Below are 8,294 nucleotides of genomic sequence, written 5' to 3' on the forward strand. Positions count from 1 at the left end.
GCACGGTTAATTCACAATATTGCATCCCAGGATACTAAATTGGAATTGTGTGATCAACAAACCAGAATGTGGACTAGAAATGTGGTATAATGTTAGGAAACTGGGAGTCAGGCAATCAGGCTTCTCCCCCCACCATCCCTCCTCTCCTCCTCCACCACCACTATGTGACATGAATACATTCTCTACGAAAAAAAGGGAGGGGGGCTGTATTAGTCTGCTCAGGCCGCCAAAACAAAATACCACACATTGAGTGGCTTAAAGAACAGAATTTTATTTTCTCACAGTTCTGCTGGCTAGAAGTCCAAAATCAACGCGTCAGCAGGCTTGGCTTCTCCCAAAGCCCCTCTCCCTGGCTTGCAGATGGCCATCTTCTCACTATGTCCTCAGATGGGACCTTTTCCCTGGTGTCTATGTCCTAATCTTGCCTTTTTTTTTTTTAATTTATTTGAGAGAGAGAGAGAGAAAGTGAGCCGGCGGAGAGGAGAGAGAGAATCCCAAGCAGACCCGCGTTGAGCGTGGAGCCTGGAGCAGGGCTCTATCCCACGACCCATGAGATCACCACCTGAGCCAAGACCAAGGGTCAGGACGCTTAAACAATCGAGCTATCCTGGTACCCCCTAATCTTGTTTGATAAGGACACCAGTCATACTAGATTAGGGTCATATCCTATGACCTCATTTCATCTTAATTACCTATTTAAAGGCCCTATCTAGGGGCGCCTGGGGGGCTCAGTCTTAAGTGTCTGCCTTTGGCTCAGGTCAAGATCGGGCTCCCTGCTGGGTAAGCTGCTTCTCCCTCTCCCTCTGCCTGCTGCTTCCCCTGCTTGTGCACCCACGAGCACTCTCCCTCTCTGTCAAATAAACAAATAAAATCTTTAAAAAATAAATAAATAAAGGCCCTATCTCCAAATACATTTACATTCTAAGGTATCTGAGGTTAGGATTTCAATATATGAATTTTGCAGGGGACGCAAGTCAGTTCATTACAGATCATTCCAGGATTAACTGACATCCTAGGATTCTACAACCCCCCATTATTACCTCTTTGCTTCTTTTCAAATTTACAGTACCATCCAGGAATCCTCAGAAAAGAAGGAGGGTGAATGGACTGCTCTGTTTAAACAGTTTAGCAAGGCCCACACAAGACAAGAGGATTTCAGGAGATAGAGTGAATTGTAAACTCTCCTTCAAATTTTATTATAATTGGAGGCGGAAATTCTTTTACACAAAGTCATCGTATTTGTAGCAGGCCAGACCTACAGGCTAGTTTTCAGGCAGGTCTGATGATTCCTTTAACATGGGGGAAAGGTCTCCCTTAGACACGTTAAGTCAAGCCACGGCAGAATGTCAGTATTATTTAACGGTGGAGCAAGCTGTTATCATGAAATAATTAAAAATTAGCAGTGGCTAAAAATGCCAAGTATCTGGAGTACTGTGGGGGGAAAATAGAGCCTTTAAGTGCAATCTCATGTTGTTTTTTTTCTTCTTCTCCAGAAGCTGTAATATTTCCAGCATGGTCTGAATGAATTAATCACTTGTTAATTTTGGAAGCTGCTGAATCCTCCTCCACCTCTCACTTTCAACTTCAATAACATGCTGTGGGGCTTTGTGACAACAGAACTGTTCCCGGAACAGTTGACCCCTCCAGCAATAACAAGTATCTCAATCTTTGAACCTAGCCTAGAACTGGCTAATCACATTCCTCCCTGAACTTTGTCCTCCAACACTTCCAATGGTTTTATAAATCCCTTAGTGTTGGAAATATCCAGAGTAATTTCTCTTTCCCTGACAAATGAACAAAATAATATTTAAAAGTTCTAAAGACAAATGGCAGCCCATGTAAAGTTAGTATTTCTTTAGTTGAAAGGTACAGAAAACAAAACCCCAAGGTAGCATAAGAAAGAAAAAGACAAAAGGGGAAAAGAGAAAAAGAAAAAATAAGTTCTCATTACGAAAATTCATGCTCACTCACAGAACTCAAAACTTCAAATGCAGTCAGTCCTAAGAAAATTCTAGTGCAAGTCATTGGGAGGGCCATCAGGAACCCAGGTAGCATTTTCATTTAGTGCCGTTTCTTTGCAAAGGTTTCGTTTTGTTTTTGCTACCCTTTGTAAATGGCGGAGAGCATGACAAATTTGTGTCCCAAATTTTTCATCTCCACCATTCAAGAAGCCAATCCTCCTCTAAATTCCCTCGGTTCCAAATCCACATTCCTCAGAAAGAAAATCTGATTAGTCCCTCTGGAATTGGCTCTTCTTTACAATCATCAACTTTGGCAATGGAGACATGTTGAAACAGCATTAGCATAATCACTTGAACACCCCGAGATTGGTGTGGAAAGTTTCCAGAGAGAGTAGATAATCAAAGAAAATAAGAGTGTCAGGTGTTCACGGCAAGTGGGGAAACTTTTGCAATACATATACATGTGGCCTGGGTGCTATTGTGAGATTGTGCAAGTTACTCATACACAAGAACATCTGGCTTTCTTCCCAGGTTTTGATCGTGTTCCTGTTTGCTGCTGTCATTAGTTTGTTTGTTTGATAACTTTTCCAAGCTAATTTTGTAACATCTGTATTCTTTGTCATTTGCGGCCACTGAAGTATCTCCTCGGTGTCTCAGTGTCTCCTGGGCACGTGCACGACTCTGCATATATTCGTGGTATTCTGGATTTCCAAAAATTTATGTTGCTGCTTTTCAAGATCCTCTGCGGACATCTCATTCTCCAGATTTTCCTTTTAAATTATTCAACCTCTTGTTTGTCCTAACTATTCTTGCTGCCACAGCCACTGCAATGGAAAACAGTTAAAACTGGCTTTTAACAAATACCCTGAGGCTAGAATTGTTGGTGCGAAGTGAGTTCTGAGTCAAGTGAAAGATTAAGTCCTGAGAATGGGGCTTTTCCAGGGAGCTGCCAGCAAGGTCAAATAGCAATAATTTTCTGGAGGTTGGACTTCTGGGGGCTTTCCCAGCCTGTTCTTCCCCGTCCAGAGGCTGCTAGGATGATGCTTGGTGTACACTATGATTGTAAGACAGTTTGTTTTCAAGGCTACTGCAGTGCTAGGGAGAGAGGGATGGAAATAAGGCAAGTTCAAACGCCACAAAGCTTACTGTTTTTACAGAGATTTAGCAGTTTTTCTTTTTCTTTTAAGATTTATTATTTGGGGGGGCGCCTGGGTGGCATAGCGGTTAAGCGTCTGCCTTCGGCTCAGGGCGTGATCCCGGCGTTATGGGATCGAGCCCCACATCAGGTTCCTCCGATATGAGCCTGCTTCTTCCTCTCCCACTCCCCCTGCTTGTGTTCCCTCTCTCGCTGGCTGTCTCTATCTCTGTCAAATAAATAAATAAATCTTTTAAAAAAAAAAAGATTTATTATTTGGGGTGCTCGGGTGGCCCAGTCGGTTAAGCGTCTGCCTTCAGCTCAGGTCACGATCCCAGGGTCCTGGGATCAAGCCCCATATCAAGCCCCACATCGGGCTCCCTGCTCATCGGGAAGTCTGCTTGTCTCCCTCTCCCTCTGCCGCTCCCCCTGCTTGTGCTCTCTCCCTCAAATAAATAGTAAATATATATTTTTAAGATTTTATTTATTCATTTGAGAAAGAGAGAGAATTTCGAGCCTGCTCCCACTGAGCCCAAGCCAGGAGCCTGACTCAGGGTTCAAGATCATGTCCTGAGTGGAAATCAAGAATCCGAGGCTTAACCGACTGAGCCATCCAAGAGCCCTCAGCTTTTTTCTTGAATCAATGTTCCTTTATTTCCATAGTTAATTTTTTTTTAAGATTTCATTTATTTATTTCAGAGAGAGGGAGAGAGCAGGAGAGTGCAGAAGGGTAGGGGAGGGAGGGGAGGGAGGGGCAGAGGGAGAGGCAGACTCCCCACTGAGCACAGAGCCCCACAGGGGGCTCAATCCTAGGACCCTGAGATCATGACCTCAGCCAGAGTCACACACTTTTTTTTTTAATTTTTTTTAAAGATTTTTTATTTATTAATTTGACAGAGAGAGACAGCCAGCGAGAGAGGGAACACAGGCAGGGGGAGTGGGAGAGGAAGAAGCAGGCTCCCAGCGAGGAGCCTGATGTGGGGCTCGATCCCATAACGCTGGGATCAGCCCTGAGCCGAAGGCAGACACTTAACGACTGTGCCACCCGCGCGCCCCCACAGTTAATTTTTCATGATTATGGTTAATTTCCAGAGTTTGCTTGATTGCCAGAGTTTGGAGAACAGTGACTTCGGCAATTTTTGCCAATGTTCTCATTGCTTTTATGCAGGAGCAGGTTAAGATGACCCCTATTCCGCTGTTCTGGACGTGCCTCTCTTAATTCGTTTTGAATACAACCTTGACCATCCACCAGCTGTGAGACTCTGGGGAAGTTACAGAAACCTTGCTAATTCTTATGTTTTGAAAATAATAAATGAAATGAACCATAAACTACTTAGCACACCACCAGTTAAAAGTGAGTGTTCGAGAGAGGATTCTGGGAAGATGGCAGAGCAGGAAGCACCAAGAATCGGCCTACCCTTCCAAACAAGAATTGCGCTGGCACAGTCTGCCTGATGTAACTACTCTGGAGTCTACCCACAGTTTGCAACTTCCTGAAAAAAATGAAGGAAAATCGCAGTTACTTTTGGTCATTTTCGGCACTTAGCACATTAGCTGCTACCCTTCCCCCACCCCCTGCCACACCGCAGGCAGGTGTGTAGATATTCCTGGAGCAGCTTGCATACAGCTTGTGGGCGCCAGAGTGCGCAAAAAGGACCCTCTCCCCCAAATATCAGGGATCGGGGATCTGATCACTGATTACTGCACCTGATCAATGAAGTGTTGCCAGAAAAGCAAGCAGGCATTGTTGGTGCACCTCTCTCCAGGGTTGCAAGCCCCTCCCCTCTCACTGAAGTGACTTACAGGGAATTTAAAGAACCCCTCCACGCCCCTTCATTTTTAGTTTTTTTCCCCCTTTCCAGAGCCAGATATTAAAGATTACGACATTGACAAGCAGAGAAAGACAATTATCATACGGTTTCACTCATTTATGTAACATAAGAAATAGAAGGAAGATCGGTGGGAGAAGGAAGGGAAGAATGAAGGGGGAGTGGTAAACAGAAGGGGGAATGAACCATGAGAGACTATGGACTCTGGGAAACAAACTGAGGGCGTGGGGGGGGGGGGGGATAGGCCAGTGATGGGTATTAAGGAGGGCACATATTGCATGGTGCACTGGGTGTTACACGCAAATAATGAATCATGCAACACTACATCAAAAACTAAGGATGTACTGTATGGTGACTAACATAACATAATAAAAAATTATTATAAAAAAAATGAATGCCTACTACCTACCAAGAACATGCCAAGTTCTTTCATCCTTCTTTATCTCTTATCTTTTACCAATCCTGTAAGAACGGTATTGTTATCTTCATTTTACATAAGAAAAGAAAAAACACATTTCAAGGAAGAAAATAAATAAATAAATAAATAAATAAATAAATAAAGATTACAACATTGAAAAGCAACTGCAGGGGCACCTGGGTTGGCTCAGTTGGTTGAGAGTCTGCCTTCCACTCGGGTCATGGTCCCGGGGTGCTGGGATTGAGCCCCATGTCAGGCTCCCTGCTGAGCTTCTCCTCTCTCGCCTGCTCATGCTCTATCTCTCGGGCGCTCTCTCTCTCTCTTTCAAATAAATAAATAAAATCTTAAAAAAAAATGCTCAAAGAACTAAGGAAGGATGTGGAGAAAGTCAAGAAAGCATTGTGGGAACAAAATGAAAATATCAACAAATAGAAAATCTAAAGAAACCAAAAAACAGCTGATTTGCGTTTGCCTATTGATTAGCGATGTTGAGGATCATTTAATGTGCTTACTGGCCTTTTGCATATCTTTTTTACAGAAATGTCTATTCAAGATCTTTGCCCATATTAAAATCTGATTGTTTTTCTTTGTTGAGTTGTGGGAACTAGTATTTTAAGAGGAGGCATTTCAAATCAAGGGGAAAAGATGGATTGTTCAATAAGCATTGGAGGGCAATTGGGTAAAATTCTATAAAAAATTGCAAAATTGTCACATTTTTCATGTTTGCTTTTTAAAGGGAAATAAAATGTTTGGATAAAAATGTGGACCTTTTATGCACCACAACCAGTCTCTCCACCCACGAAGTAACCACTAGCATGAATTTATTGTTTCTCTTTTTATTGAAAAATAACTTTATGTACTAAGTTGGTATAAACAATTTATAATTCTGTTTAATGCATTTTATATATTCTAAAAATTTATTTTTTCACTTAACATTATATTCTCAAGATTCATATAGTTCTAGTATAGTTTATTCCTTTTTATTGCTATATAGTATTTTGTTGTTCCAGCATTCCATATTTCGTTAGGTATTCTCTATTTGAAGGTATTTTGGTTTTTTCAAACTGCTTAATACTACAAACAGCTCTCTAATGAATATCCTTATATCTGTCTCCATGCGCACATGGGTGAAAGTTTTCTAGAATTTATGCTAGAAAAGGAAATTGCTCCATTATTAGGTATGTGTATTTTCATTTTCAGTAGAAAATACCAAATTGAGGACGCCTGAGTGGCTCAGTAGGTTGAGCATCTGCCTTTGGCTGGGGTCATGATCTCAGGGTCCTGGGATCGAGTTCGTAGTCAGGCTCCCTGCTCTGCAGGAGTCTGCTTGTCCCTCTCCTCCCCACTCATGCTCGCTCTCGCTATCTCTGTCTGTCTCACTCTCTCTAATAAATAAAATCTTAAAAGAAAAGAAAACATCAGGGGTGCCTGGGTGGCTCAGCCATTAAGCATCTGCCTTCTGCTCAGGTCATGATCCCAGGGTCCTGGGATTGGGTCCTGCATCGGGCTCCCTGCTCAGCGGGAAGCCTGCTTCTCCCTCTCACACTCCCCTTGCTTGTGTTCCCTCTCTCACAGTCTCTCTCTGTCAAATAAAATCGAAAGAAAGAAAGAAAGAAAGAAAGAAAGAAAGAAAGAAAGAAAGAAAGGCACCAAATTGATCTCCAGTAGGTTGTATCAATTTACATTCTCATTAGGAGCATATAAGAGCTGGGCACCTGGGTGGCTCAGTCACTTAAGCGTCTTCCTTTGGCTCAGGTCACAATCCCAGGGTCCTGGGATCAAACCTTGCATCGGGCTCCCTGCTCTGTGGGGAGCCTGCTTCTCTCTCTCCCTCTGCCTCCCGCTCCCCCTGCTTGTGCTGTCTTTGTCAAAATGAATAAATAAAATCTTTTAAAAAAAGTTTAAGAGTGTATGAGAGTTCCATACGTTCATATTCTCACCAGCATCATATTGTCAGACATAAGATCATTAGCAGGACCGAGGAATAAAAAGTGGTATTTAATTGTTGTTTTAATTTGCATTTCCCTGATTATTATAGAGCTTATCTTCCCATTTGTGTTTTTGGTCATTTATTTTTCCTCGTCTGCTATGTGCCAGTCTTTTCCCTGACCCATTTTTCTGTTGAGTTTTTTGTCCTTTGGTTTTAATTAACTGCAAGAATTCTTCATTCTGTACAAAAGGTTTTTTTTGTCTCTTACAGATTGTTGCAGTTAGAAATTCTGTTTTGCTTCAGGCAATAAAACCCTACAGAAGGATGTTTATATTTTTCTTGGATCAGGAGATTTTGCACAGACCATGCTAGACTGGTGCAGGTGTTCATGATGCCACCAAGAACCCAGGCTCCTCCTCTCTTTTAGTTTTCACCAACTTGGTACCTGGTTTTCATCATTATGGGACAAGATAGCTGCTATACTTCCATCTATTTCAACATTTCAAGAATAAGAAGGATAAAGGTAAAAGGGAAAGGCTAAAAAGGGCAAAGGCATGCTCCAGCTAAATCTTTACTCATTAAAAACCTTCGCAGAAGCACTATCGAGCAATGTTTACTACGTACATAAACCAGAACAGTGACACATGGCTACCTTTAGCTGTAGGAGAGCTTAGAACACTGAATTTTGGGCTTTTCATAATCTCCTCAGAGACAAGGGAGAAGGGAGATGGATTTGGAGACTGTATCATTCAACACATGTTGAAAGTGTTCTTTCCAAATCTGTAACATATTTTAATTTTATATATGTATCTTCTTTTACACCAAAGTTTTCGATCTGCATGTAGTCAAATGTATCGTTATGTATTGAATGTTTATGTCTACCCTAACTTCATATCCTGAAACTCTTTTCCCCAATGTTATACTATTTGGAGGTGAGAACTTTGGGTAGGTAATTAGGCTTAGATTAGGTCATGAAGCTGGGACTTTTAATAAGATTAGTGTCCTGATAAGAAGATAAAGA

General features: G+C 42.0%; 1 long non-coding RNA gene across 1 annotated transcript; it reads right to left on the bottom strand.

Moving 5' to 3' along the window:
• Nucleotides 1-251: 251 nt before the first annotated feature.
• LOC113248684 (uncharacterized) lies at nucleotides 252-6,903 on the bottom strand. The gene is made up of 3 exons (XR_003313587.4): nucleotides 5,335-6,903; nucleotides 4,514-4,589; nucleotides 252-3,056 (listed from the first exon to the last, which is right to left on the bottom strand). It is a non-coding gene; the product is annotated as an uncharacterized LOC113248684 (long non-coding RNA).
• Between the last annotated feature and the right edge of the window lie 1,391 nt (nucleotides 6,904-8,294).

This window comes from Ursus arctos, unplaced genomic scaffold (genome assembly GCF_023065955.2).
Source record: "Ursus arctos isolate Adak ecotype North America unplaced genomic scaffold, UrsArc2.0 scaffold_30, whole genome shotgun sequence".
In the NCBI taxonomy this organism is placed as follows: Eukaryota; Metazoa; Chordata; class Mammalia; order Carnivora; family Ursidae; genus Ursus; species Ursus arctos.